The sequence below is a fragment of the Micropterus dolomieu genome, unplaced genomic scaffold, assembly GCF_021292245.1.
Source record: "Micropterus dolomieu isolate WLL.071019.BEF.003 ecotype Adirondacks unplaced genomic scaffold, ASM2129224v1 contig_12918, whole genome shotgun sequence".
NCBI lineage: Eukaryota > Metazoa > Chordata > Actinopteri > Centrarchiformes > Centrarchidae > Micropterus > Micropterus dolomieu.
In genome coordinates this window covers 968-14787 of record NW_025741904.1, presented here as the reverse complement: position 1 = coordinate 14787, position 13820 = coordinate 968, and the positions used below count along the sequence as shown (strand labels likewise).

General features: G+C 46.6%; 1 pseudogene; it reads right to left on the bottom strand.

Annotated features, from left to right (window-relative positions):
* Positions 1-4482: 4482 nt before the first annotated feature.
* On the bottom strand, positions 4483-10287 carry LOC123966203 (annotated as a pseudogene).
* Between the last annotated feature and the right edge of the window lie 3533 nt (positions 10288-13820).

Genomic DNA, 13820 nt, shown 5'->3' with positions numbered 1-13820 from the left:
GCGTCCGAAGCACGTAGCAAATTCACAGCCGCACCGGCAGAGATCCAGAATATGCAACATGGCCGCCTCACACACCGACAAGCTACACGTGCAAGGGCCCGCCCAACGCTGCTTGCAGCTTTAATTGCCATTGCCTTTCCTTTGCGAGCCCAACCTGTCAATCAATGTGTTTTGGCCCACCCACCAAATCCAACTAATCACTCATAGAAGTGTTCGTTTCAAGGCAGCCTCACGGAACTTGGCTAAATCCCTGTTGTGCCTTTTGGAGATTTTTCATGCAAATACCAGACGGGTGATGTCTTACTGTGCAGTTAATTGTGTTAACAGAACTCCCAAGAAGCATGTACTCCAGTTGGTAAGTTAAATCCTAGCATTTTATTAACATAATGTTAGCAATAATTAGCAGGTATCTGTACATTACATTAGGTCATTAGCTTAGCCATTTAACTAGCTAATTAGCTAGTTAAATGGCTGTGCAAGACAAGCTGTGCTAATGATGCTCAAAAAACATTAGTGTAATGTAATACATGGTTAACACAGTTTTTAAAGAGTCCTGCACTGAAATCAAAAAGTATTAGAGTGTTAGCATTTAATGTGATAAAACTTTGGAACAAAAGTAATCAGAGAGTTGATGGTGCGGTGCATTTAGGTAATGTTAGGTAGGTAGATTTATTTTGTCACAGTATAACAGGTTATATAGTGAAATTGAGTTTGTAACTCCCTTCTGCTAAGAAGCAGACAATATACATATAAAATAAATCATAAAAATTGTAAATAGAAATAAACTATATTCAGTGGAGCAGTGCTAAGGATGAATTTGAGCTCAAGAGTCTGATCGCTACATTTTCCATTCATACCTTCATATCTTAACTAGTCTGTAATCTGCATTAGGCTTCATTAACCGAAATGAGTTGTCATGTCATCCAGGCTGTGTGTGCAGTTACACAGATCAGCCCTGGCACTTGTCACAGTCACAGAGCTGGGCAGATGCAAAAATTTAGAAAATCAGGCAAATCTTTATAGTTTAAGGCTTTATTGTTCTACTAACACAACTGAAATCCATTGAGGGCACACCATGGCACTGGTGGCCTGCTGGAAAGCACCCTGCATCGCTCTTTCACAAGCTCGCATGTGAAATACTTTCACTTTCCATTAACGGTGCATTTAAAGAGTATTTAGTCTCTGCAGAGCAAATGAAGACTACATACTGTAAGATCTAAGTCAGATGATCACTTGATTAATTCTGATATATTAACAGTATGCTTTTGATGAAACGAGCATTGCTTTCTTTTGATGGACATTAGCCTGTTTCTTTCACATCAGTTACTATTTGTTTTATAGTGATGTCCGATGGTGAGTCCATAAACAGAATGTCGCCGGTGAAACTAATCCTGAGCAAAGCCAAAAAAGATTTGTCTTAAAAAAAACCCACCCAACCGGCAGGTGTCCTTCCCCAAATCCTTCAGTGCACAGTGCCATAATTTTGGGTATCTTTGGAGAGAAGAAGTGGCCTTGAAGAAACTATTGTCTCTCCAGAGATGGATGTCGACCAGGTGTGTAGCCCATATATTAGAGTAGCCTACAATAACACTTTTAGTAGTTCTCAGATAACAACAGTAGGCCTATGACAGATTCTCTATATTTTCAGACTCGATGGAGGCCCCAGTCACTCGGTGTACCACCAGTGAAACAGAGGAGGAGGTTGGATGATCTGCAGCAGACACTTCTTGAGAAAGACATTGCTAGAGTGGAGGCTGAAACAAGAAATTACAGACCGAGCAGGAAAAGCTGGAACTTGAAAAACAAAAAATATTGTTAGAAATACAGTTGCTCCAACAAGAGAAAAACAGGTAATCTTATTTCTGAAGAGGATGGGTGGTCTTTTGTAAATCTGTAAATAAGCCTAATGACAAATTGTGTCCAATGAATCAATGACAATTATATGTAAATAAAAAATGTTTATTATAGACCTATGGACTTTATTTGCGGCTTGTTTTATATGGTTTAAAACCGCAGATAGCAGAATTATTTTAGGTGAAGCAATAGTTAACATCTATAAAGCATTACTAACGTGTGTACGGACTAGTCGTCCACCGACATCTTCATGCCCTGCAAGGTCCACAGGGTCGACACCTTCCTCTGGCACCAGCTGATGGTGTTGCCTAGGGAGAGGGATCCTCTTGGTGACACAGATGTTGTGGAGAACAGCGCAAGTTGCTATTATGCTGTAGACTCACTCAGGGGGCATCTGCATCTCCCCATGAAGACAATGAAACCTAGAAAAAATAGCCATAGTTAATGATGACTGTAAAACCTAAATGTCATGTCACTTTTGGCAAGTTTTGTTATATAGGCCTAGACTATTTATATAGTTTTCAGTGATCTAGTTACCGCACTATATCAGCCCTATGGATAGCGGCACAGACACTGCAGAAAAGATTTTACCTGCGCTTGAGGACTCAGGATACTTTTGTATGATGGTAATTGAAGCAGTGAAGAAGATGTGGCGCAACCTGCGGGACACATACGTCCGCTACAGGAAAGAGGGACAGGGCAGAAGTGGACAGGGGGCCAGCAAGAAGAAGAAGTGGATCCATATGGACACAATGTTGTTCTTGCAAAATTCCTTGGCAAGGAGAAGGTAATGTTGGCTTGTTCAGAAATGCACCACAGAAAGTTGACGTGTGCAGAGTGCAATGTATCATTTCATTACTCAGATAGCCTACTTTCAACAGGTCAGATGGTAATATCCAGATGGATGAGGAGGAGAATGGAATAGGGGAAAATGAGAGGATGCAAGCAAAGAAGGAGAACAACAGTGTAGTGGTGGAGTCAGAGAGCGAGGGCAGCACAACTCCTGGTAGCCGCAGTGCCAAACATAGAAAGATGCAGGCAGAGAGTGAGGACACCCTAGCGAGGTAATGTCTGTGGAGAGAAGCAAGGAATGAAATGAAAGAGAAGGAGAGAGAGGCAGAGTGACAGCAGCGTCAGGCCTGGCAGGACCTGCAAACAGATGAGTTGTCAACCTTTCTCTCCAGCTTGGCTCCCTCCATGAGGAGACTTGCCCCAGAGAAACTGTCCCATTTAAAAATAAAAATGCAGGAACTGATCCATAATGTTTCCTTTGGAGGGGTTTCTTATCAGCAGTTTTCCCAATATCCAATTTACCATTCTCTGTGATTTATAGTTGTTCTAGGCTACTTGTTTAAATGTTAATAGTTATAAAGAATCTTTTCACAACCATTTATGATCATCAGTTTCAATGTAATTATTATTACCAATGTATTATTCCAGTGTAAATAGGGCTTAAGAGGTTATTAATGTAAAATTCTAGTTTAACTTATTGTTGATGTTATTTTTTATATACAGTTCACTAACAGGATCACGCCAAGTTAGAGGTGATTTATATGATCATGTTTACGAGGAGGGGTCAAGAGGGAAGGGATGAAAGGGGTCGAGGGAAGGTGGATGAGAGAGGGTCGTATAGTGCTACTGAGAACCCTGGGGTCGAGACTCAGGATGGGGACTCGTCTCTGTAGAGGCTCGCTTGTGGAGCAGCTGATGGATCGTCCCCCCAAGTTATTGTGCTAGGCTGCAATGGGCTCGTTGGATGTCGCGGAGATCGTTGACAGATTGTAACTGAGGTATGCGTGGGAGGACCATCGGCCGAGGATTTTTATGGTGTGGTCCGGAATGCCTTGGCTTGAAGCGGAGGAAGCAGCTCCGATGCGGAAGGAGTGTCCGGAGTATATCTCCAGAGAAATGCCAAACTTGGAGAGGACTAGAAAGAGATGGTGATGGAACCAGAACTGATGTAGTTTAGGATCGGTTCGAAAGGGCTTAGGTAGGAGTTTAAGCGGAAAATGAATATGGAATGAGAAAGGCCGAACTGGTCTGTTTTGCTCCTTTTGAGATTGAACCTGAGTGAGTCTGTGGAGTGAACAGCAATGTGGGATAGGCTTGCATGCTGGGAAGGGTCATAGGTAGAGGAGGTGGTGGTGAATTCTGAGCATCGTAGGAAGCCGAAGAAAGCAAGGAGGAACATAGCTTCAAGGGTAGAATCGGTCAAGGGAGATAGATACCCGGCCTGAAGGGTCAGGATGCAGTGGGTGAGGAGTTCTGACATCAAAGGCAAGCATTTAGGGGTGTTACGAGGTTCTGTTTTCCTCAAGCCTTTCATCAACATGTGGATGTGGGGGTGAAAGATGGAAGGAGCTGGAGCTCCTGAGAGGAGTTTGATGAAGAAGTTGATCCCACTTAGGTATACTCGGATGGTGGATGTGCTGATCTTGAGTACCGAGTGGGCGTGGGAAATGTAACTGGTTAGGGATATGATGTCTAAAGAGGGGAACTGCAGACTGTACAAGGTATGGAAGGTTTTGAAACTGCACCATCCTGAATAGTATGATGAGAGTGTTTTGGGGGCGAGGCTGTTTATGATTGATAGTCGTGAAGCAGAGACCAAGTGGAGAAGCTGGGGATTCAGTTGAAGATCGTGGCTGAAAACTGAGGGACCGGTGTTGGATGGGAGTCGGAGTTTGGCGCCGAGCATTTGAATTTCTGGAAAGAGAAATGAGAGAGAGAGTCAGCAATGGAGTTTTGTCAGCCTAGGATGTGGGCAGCGTGGATGATGAATTGGTACTGGGCTGATACCAAGGTTAGTCTGTGGATGAACTTCATGATGTCGAGAGATTGGGAACGCCCTTTGTTTATAATGTTGACTGGATTGGTTGTCAGAGTGTATGAGGATGACTTTTTGGGACCACTCTTGCCACCAAAGAATGGCCGCGACCACGATAGAGTACAGTTCGAAGAGGGCTGAAGGGGGGGGGAGGGAAAATACCTCTGGTGGCCACACTGAGGCAAACCACCAGGAGCCATAATGGCCGCCGAATCCGGTGGATGGATCAGCATCCGTGTAGAGGTCGATGTCCTCTGGGTGGGTGATGTGGGCATCGTAAAAGAAAGAGATGCCATTCCATGACGACAGGAAGTCCCTCCACAATCTGAGCTCCATTTTGCAAGCGTTGTCAATGGTGACGAAGCCGTGAAGGGATGGAACTGCTGCAGATACCGAAAGCAGGTGGGAGAGGAAGGAACGACCCTGTGGAATGATGCGAATAGCAAAGTTGAGGTGACCAAGAAGTGAGAGGAGCTGGCGCTTTGTGCATCTGGTGGCAAGGAGGTACTTGGAGATTAACAGAGATATGCGTAGGAGTTTTTCGGTAGGAAGGGAGGCTTGGAGGGATATGGAGTCCAGGGTGATGCCGAGGAACTCGAGAGACGTGATGGGTCATGTGGTTTTCTCCGGGAAAAGGGGGTAATGTCGTGTAAAAATACAAGACTTGGGCCAGATAAGAAAGCTTGAACTTTTACCAACATTTTTATTATCAACAAAAACAGACACCAATTACAATACAAAAGTTCCACTGGAGTGTGTCAGAGATCGGTGCAAAATAGAGCCCCCTTCTGTTACCAGAACAGAGACCCGAGTCGACATGAAAACCATGTAACGACTGACTTTAACCTCCTTTTGGACCTCCTTTTATAGCTCTGTTTCTTGGCTTCACATCATCTCTTGGCTCTCTTTCCTACTGCACCTGGGTCTGAGAAAGGCCAAGATTTTCACGTGCCTAAGCATTTGGTGGGAAAATCCCAGACTGCCTGCTCCTCCTCTCTGTGTCCTTTGCATGCCCTCCGCTTGATCATGCTATTTCATCCATAACCTGACTTTTGTGGAATAAACTGGTGTTGTTTGTGCTCCGTGCTAGAAACAGGACATTCTTACTGTGATGGACTATATTGATGTATGTTTTGTAATACAATTTTCAAAATCTTTCCTTTGCAGGTGTTTTTTGATGCTGCCTTGCTGTGCCCCCCCCTCTGCTCCCAAAGCACACATGCTTGCTCACACACACACACACACACACCTATGTGCTACTGCTGAGCCTGGGCAGTTAGATACAGAAAGGAGCACACACACTCAGAACTATAGAGTTTTAACACTATGATCCTAACTTTACACTATAAAATAACGCTTTAAATGATGACAACGTAGACCACCATCGCTCTAGTAATTAATGATAACAATTTAGGCTACAATGCTCCGAGCTAGAGGAAGGCATATTTCAGTGTGGTAAGGCCGTGCGCTGGAGGACGAGAGGAGGGCAAGACTGTGAGGAAGTCGTCCAAGAGACGGATGACATACGGAGTCGGTGGTTATTGAGCAAGATCCAACACAAAGCTTTGGAAAGTGAGTCGAAGATCTTGGGCTGCTTTTGCACCCAAAAGTGAGACGGACGGAGAAGTATAAGGAGCCTTTCCAAAAGACGCCAAACAAATGCCAGAAATCAGGGTGTATGGGCAAGATCTTGAAGGCGCTGGTTATGTCGGCCTTGGTTAACCATGCACCGGGGCCGGCGAGGCAAATAAGGTTGATGGCCTGAGCGATGGTAGCGTAGTGGATGGAAAAATCCTGGCTGGTAATTAAGCTGTTGAGGCTGTTGAGGCTAGGTGTGGAGGCGCCGTTGGGGGAAGATAGATCTATGATGAGTCTCTTTTTGCCGGAGTACTCGCGGGTCGCAATGCCGATGGGGCTAATCCGGTGGACAGGGAAGGGAGAATTGGTGAAGGGTCCGATCATGAACCCATCTGACACCTCCTTGGCTAGGAGCTCGTCCATGATGTCGGGTTTGGCTAAGGTGGACTGGAGGTTGTGGCAAGAGAAGGAATGGTCGGGAAAAACCTCGATGCTTGGGTGGAAACCGCAAGTGAAACCGTTGATGAGGAAGTTGACAAACTGGCGGTCAGGGTGGTTCGCCAATGCGAGGTCAAGGGCGGGTATGGGTGTTTTCAGAAATTGCCTTAGTCATAAACTGGGCTTGGTGGGGTTGTGAGGGAAGCCATGACGGGCACATGCACCACCGCAGAGGGAGCAAGTGTGGAGAAAACGGCAGCCTCACATGATGCAACCCAAGTCTTTGAAGTTATTGCACACCATGCGGCCACCCTGGAAGAGCACGGGCCTGCCTCGTTTGTCCAAACTGCGAGGGGGAGGACCAAGAGCTGGTGCAGGCCTACTGGTCTGCTGGTTGTCAAAAAGTTTAGGAATGAGGGGAGGTGGGGGAGCGGCTGAACTGGGCCTAGGGACGGAGGGGGGGTTGTAATTGGGGGCGGGGGAACAGGAGCGGCGATAACGCAGCTGGACGCTGGGTGTGATGGGGCTCCGCACATGGTACAAGCAAGAGAGGAGCGAGCAGCAAAAACCCTGCAGTAGAGTTTGGTGTCTATGGCTCCCCACTACATGCCTAGGTTAAACTGGTGAAGGCGGCCGGCCGCTTGGGAAGCAAAATGGATCCCACCGAACCGCAATACCAAGTCCAGGATGATGGAAAGATAATCGTCCAGCTCTGCCCTGCGATGGGGGAAAACTAAACAAATTGTGTCACGATAGAGGGAAAAGGCGAATGCGAACTCGACGGGTCTAGAGTGAGAAGGGACTGGTTAAACGAGCTGGGCTAAACCTCGCGGTGAGGAGAGCTCCCTCGGCCCGGCGGCAGGACCTGTGGATGGCAGGAATAGGAGAGCAAGTTAATGTAAGCACCTGATAGGAACCTATTGCCTGAGTGAAGGTGAGACCGGTGAGGGGCGCCTGGCCGAGGGGGGGGTGAAATGGGGGGTTAGCGGAAGCCAGTGTGAGGGGGCCGGTGGCCGCGGGTAAGGCGGGCGGTATGTGGAAGCCTGGGTTATCTGTGGAAACAGAAAACACATTGGGGTATGGGGGAAGGGAAGGGGGAAGGGAAGGGTTGTATTGCAGGGAAAGAAAAGGAGGAAATTGTGTTGGCCCGTGTTGTGTGGCACCCTGGCTAGCAGTAGCTCTGAGTGAAGCCAGGAGCGGGCAGCCGTACGGTGGGAGGAGCCAACGTCGTGACATCATTGGCGTGCTGTGGCTGCGCGGTGCTGGTCGGAGAAGCCGGAAGTGGGTAGCTACGTGTAGCTGAGACTGAGGCAGTGTGGAGCCGAAAGAGCTGGGCCTTGTTAGCAGTTTGATGGAGTGGGTGAGGCAACGGATGGGGTAGGTTCGGGAACTGCGGATCGGAAGAGGAATAGCTCGTCTTCCGAGGTGATGAGGATGAGTTTGTCCATGGCGAGGTAAGCAACAAATGTTGATTGCTGTGGAATCGAAGTGCTAACGTTGCGTGGGAACATTTAGAGAACTGAGGGTTTAGAGAACTGAGACAGTGAGAGAGAGTTAGGGCGATCTTATGTATGTGGTGGTGATTGGATTCGCAGATGTGCATGATGGGACACAGGTGGTTTTCTGTGAATTCAGTTTCTAATCTTCTGGGCAGAAAGTTCTTTTGAATGCAAAATAAACAAGAAATGAGTCATTAATTGGTATTTTGTTGTTTTTCTTTCTATGTATGATATATGAATTTTGTATGTATATAACACTATGTACAAAATATAACAATGTATAAACTATACAACATGGCTTCATAGTATAATGTGTATAACAATTTGGGGTTCAGTGTTGTAATAATATAAATAATAATAATAACAATAATAATAAAAGTAGTGGTAGTAATAATGTTAACTGATTGTATATTGGTTTTTACTTGGTATTACAAGATATAGCTAATATAGCTAATAACTTAATAACTACATTGTAAATGTTTACATATTTGTCTGGAGAAGACCAGCAATTTCAGTAAACCCACCTGAACCTGAAGGGCAGGCAGTAGACAAGAGTTTAATTGGCATGTGTCAAGAAGGTGCAAGCACTGCATGCGCGAACTAAACAATAAGGCAGCTTCTTCTTATTATGCTTTTTGGCTTTTCCCCTCTCCTTTATTGAGTTATATCTCTTTTTTTCGCATGTAATAGGTTTGCAAAGTGAAAAAGCCCAAAGTCCAGCCCAAAGGGAGTTCCCATCTCCCACAGAAAGCTCTGCTCTGAACTGCTTGAAAACAGCTCGTTTGTAGTCCAGCTGTTTCCCTTCCTTCACTGTGACGTCACAATGAAAACGCGTCATAGAGCTTGCCAAGCGGCTAGCAGGGTCAGGCACACTCTCAAACCAAGCTAGTCTGAGCGGGCCAGCCACCTGCTCACAGAGCCCTCTGCTCCCGCCGTCACACAGACCGCTGCAGCAGCAACGGCAGAGGAAAACACAGCTGGAAGGTTTTCATACCGCTTATCTGTCTTTACATTCTGAGTAATATTGAAACGTTTTAACTTAAAAAAGAGAAAGCTGTGTGGATCGCTCGTGTGTGTCGCATTGAACATTACGTCATTGTTGTGTGTGGCGTCGCTATGATGACAAGCTGCGTACTATCTCTGGGTACTATCTGCAATGGAAAACGGAGCAGGGCCAAGTAGAGACGAGTTTATCGATTTACGCTATGGTAGCATTTTTCGGCAAGGCAGCATAGATCGTCAGAACACCGGCAACAGTTCACCATTTAGTCCTAAAAGACGATGCAACTGGAAATTCATAATCACAACCTGTAAGTATTATATTTAAAATAAACACAGCAATGTAACTTCACAGACTGTTCAAGTGCATAGTTGTTGTAAACGTTGGCTAACACAGCTAAACTTATAACTTTAATGCTAACGTTACACCTGATGTGAAAGCTACAGAGCAAACATTCAAATTGTTTGGCCAATTTTTATGTAAAATTGAGTTGAAATATGATGATTTTTGTAGTGCTTTATGGTAATATGTGGAACAATGATGTTGTGTGGTTGTGGACTTGTGAGTAACTTATACCATCTGCTAAGTTACGGTAGCAGTCTGAAGCGGCTTTGATTTGGATCACACTACCTTGTTTCGTACGACCCGCTCTTCTCCGCTTCTGATTGGCTAGTAGTCCTTACCTGGGAACTGTGCATGTGCAACTCTCAACAAAGATCAATCTGTAGCTCAAGAGTGGAGCGTACAACACATAGGGTGAAAAGAGGAGCTGCAGCAATGTGCAGTATGAGAAAAATATGGTGTTAAAAACTAAACCATGTAAACCTGTTCTGGTACAACCCCTAATTAAGATTTTGAACCTGAAAATAAGCATAATACCACCTCTTTAATGTGTCTCTAATGTGTAGAGCCTCATCAGATGCCCAGTTAACCCTTGGCCTCTGAAACTTCTGTAGACATGTGTTGCCAGCATCCTCAAAGTCAAAGCTGTCATCCTGGCTGGCTTGTCCCACTACTTCATGGCGCAGGTAGTTGCATAAGGTGCAGGTTGTCTTGACGATGCTGTCTGCCAGGTCAGGGTTCACCTCCATTGGCCTTTAGTAAACCATGAATCTTTGGGTCAGAATGCGGAACGGATTTTCTGAGATGTGGCGCGCTCTTGACAGGCATATAGGTGTCCTCCAATCATCCCAAAAGTGCTGATGCCCAACCTAAAACTGCTGGCTATGGTGGTGAATGAGTCCCAGTGCTCAGATATCTACAATTATACAAATATTATTATAGCACACAAAATAATGGTTTTGTCTGCTGTAAATTATTATATGCTGGTTTCAGTGCCTGGCATGCACTTTTCCGATGTTTCCAGTTTAGTGTGTCTGTGTGTGTGTGTGTGTGTTTGTGTGTGTGTGTGTGTGTTACCTAAGACATACTGCCACTCTCTGTTCAGAATCAATTGGTTTGCTGAAATTTGTGGCTCTAATATCGCTAGCAAAGCATCAAACTGACCCATTGACATCCTGAAGTACACTTTGAATCGATCGGGATAATCCCGCAGCTCCTTGTTCTTTACGCAATCTCAGATTTGGATGGACCCAAAATCTCCTATTTATTTTTCCCTTTTTTAAAAGAGACTACAACAAAGTCGTCCTCACTGCTTGAAGACTCAATATTGTATTGTTTTGTGTATTTATTTGCAACGGATTAATTAAAATGTATCAGACTCAGCGTGCAAGGTTTCTGTGCGTGACGAATTATTAGGATGACGGATACAAAAAAACTTATACGAAAATTTCGGACTCAGTGTGCAAGGACCTTAATGTGGATGTCAATGCTGCGTTGTGGTCCGACACAAACTGTAAGTTGGGTGACAGCTCTTCAACAAGTTCATATATATCTCACAGACAGAATCGAAACCTCTCAATCAGCTCCTCATCATTGTAAATGTCCAATGGATTGCTTCTGTCCCTAATACCTCTCTCCCGTCCACAAAGTCTGCTCATTGTAGTCTGTGTATAAGGCGCGCCATGTCTTTACTGCTGTTCAAGTCGTTACGATAGATACTTGCCTAGATTTTGACTTTACGCCTGCTACTGACTCGGCGAAAAATTTACACCCGGTCTTAGCGAGAAGAGGACTTAAGCCTGGATGGCGCAACTGTCGTAACTATTAGGTCGGACTTAGAATGCTGAGCTAAGACCTACTTACCTTAAGACCAGGCATAAGCCCTGTTGGTACATTACTGGTATGCAGTACAGGCATTTTATTCTTAAGTGTACCGTGACGTTTTGTTGCACATTCCTCTTTTCTGCCCTCTCCATATAAGGAACATGTTCAATCTCAAAAACGTTCGTACCTGTTTCCTATGGTTTCCAGGTTAAATGACATGTTTCCTCGAAACAGTGCGCAACAGGCTTTGAGGTATGTTTTCTCTCGTTTGGTGGATGAGACGACATGGTTTTCGCTTAAATACACATTTTGCTACGTTTTGTCGGGGCCCTGGTTATCTGGGCCGTCCATGGCCCTAAATAAACTGCATTACCCAGAGGGCACTACATCAGCTCACCTGTTTCCATTGTCACTTGCCTGCTTTTCTCCATTGGCGGCTAGTCCAATTAAAATTAGGCTACATAAACCATACAAAGCCTGGCTCTAAAAGGACACAAAGAGAACACAGAGTCAGATGATGACACAATATCATGTCCCTTGGCCTCACATTTCTAAGTGATACACAGTTGCATTGGAAAGTTCCACAAAATGAGTCATTTTGTGGAACTTTCCAATGGTCATATATGTCCATTATGCCATGTGGAATGGTCAACCATTGGAAAGGCATTTTATGTATGTGACATAAGACGCCTGACATTAAACATTTTCCCTTTCGAGGGAACTCGAACTGCGTCGGTTACGACACTATGGGAATGCCTCTAGGCGTAGCAGGTTTGAACGTGAATGAAATCACTCCAATCCTATTGGCTTGTTGCTAGAACAGTAAGGTGTGACGGAATAACCGGAGGAGTATAAAGCACACCTGTACACACTCATCACTAGCTTTTTTCTATTCAGCAGGCACTCTGTATGTTGTTTGAAGAAAGCTCCAGTCCTACAAGCAGTGTGTCTTACCTGAAGAAGAAGTCTACCAGCATGTCCGGCAACCAGATGTACAGAAGGTGTGTTTTTTCTTGCCCTCAGTACATCACGGATGGAGATTCTCATGAGATGTGTGTATCATGTTTGGGGATGGAGCACGCCCGGGCAGCTCTCGAGGGGGCTTGCCTGCACCCGTTGCGAAGCCTTTTCCGTGCGGGTACTGAGGTACAGCATGGCTCTCTTTTCCGAGGATGGCCGGATGTGTTCTCCCCGTGGTGCGGGCCCTGCGGCGGTTTCACTCATGGGGGTTCACAGCGTGATCTGTCGGAGGATTTCGGGACGGCTGAGGCTTTTTCCCGACATTCGTCCGCTGGCTCCGACGCTTCCTTTCCTCGTTCGGGAGCCCGTTCTCGGCTTCTCCCGCTGGATCCGGAGACGCTGCAGCAATCCGAGGAGGCGGACGTGCTCAGTGTAGTGGACGATGACTTCCGGGTGTCGGGGCGGCGTCATCTGGCAGCGCCCAACTATAACGTGCTGCTGGAGGTGGTGACTAGAGCCGTGGCTAAGCTCAACATCAACTGGCCACAGGAGGAGCAGACACCACAGGCTAGTGGTAAGCTTGATGAAAGGTTTCTTAAGCACCACGCGCCACCTCCACGCCAGTCTCTGCCATTCTTTCTTGATTTACATGATGAAGTGAGTAATCATGGGGCAGACCCTTCTCTACATGGCTTTCCACACCCCTATCACTGAATTACAGTAATGTGATGGGGGTTAGGGACCGTGGTTATGGGAGGTTGCCTCGGGTGGAGTATGCGCTTGCGAGCTATCTCTCCCCTCGACTTGCATCCTCCCTGGAGAAGCCGGCGTTACCCTCCAAGCCATGTCGCACCACATCTACACTCGTGGGGAAGGCGTACATGGCAGTGGGCCAGGCAGGTGCGAGCTTGCACACCATGGCGGTGCTTCAAGCCTACCAAGCCGACCTGCTACTTGAGTCTTTCTCAACCCCCCGCACCCCACCCAACCCCCCCGGAGGCCGATCGAGGTCCCCTCCGCCGTGGCAACGGGTGATGTTATCCCGCCGTTTACACATTCAAGACGCACCTGCCACCATCGAGTCCACGCCGTACTGCCTGCCCCGAGGTTCTGCAGTCAGGCGGCGTTCAGACTCACTCACCGTGGATCTTCGGCGGCTCTCCCCTGCCGTTCTGGGGCTTCAGGGGTCCACCAGAAGATCACACGAGAAACCACCAGCCCCGAGGTGCTGGTTCCGTTGGCAGACTTTGCAGAGGCTTAGCGGAGCCTGACGAACATTTCTCCGTGGGTCCTGCGCACTGCCATACATGGGTTTCGATTACAGTTCAAAACCCGCCCTCCAAAATTCAACGGGGTGGTTTGGACTGTGGTCAAAGGTCCGGTGTTGGGACAGGAAGTTCGTACTCTGCTGAGGAAAGGGGCCGTGGAACATGTCTCCCCCCCAGACAGAGACGCCGGTTCTACAGCCGGTACTTCATAGTCCCCAAGAAGGACGGAG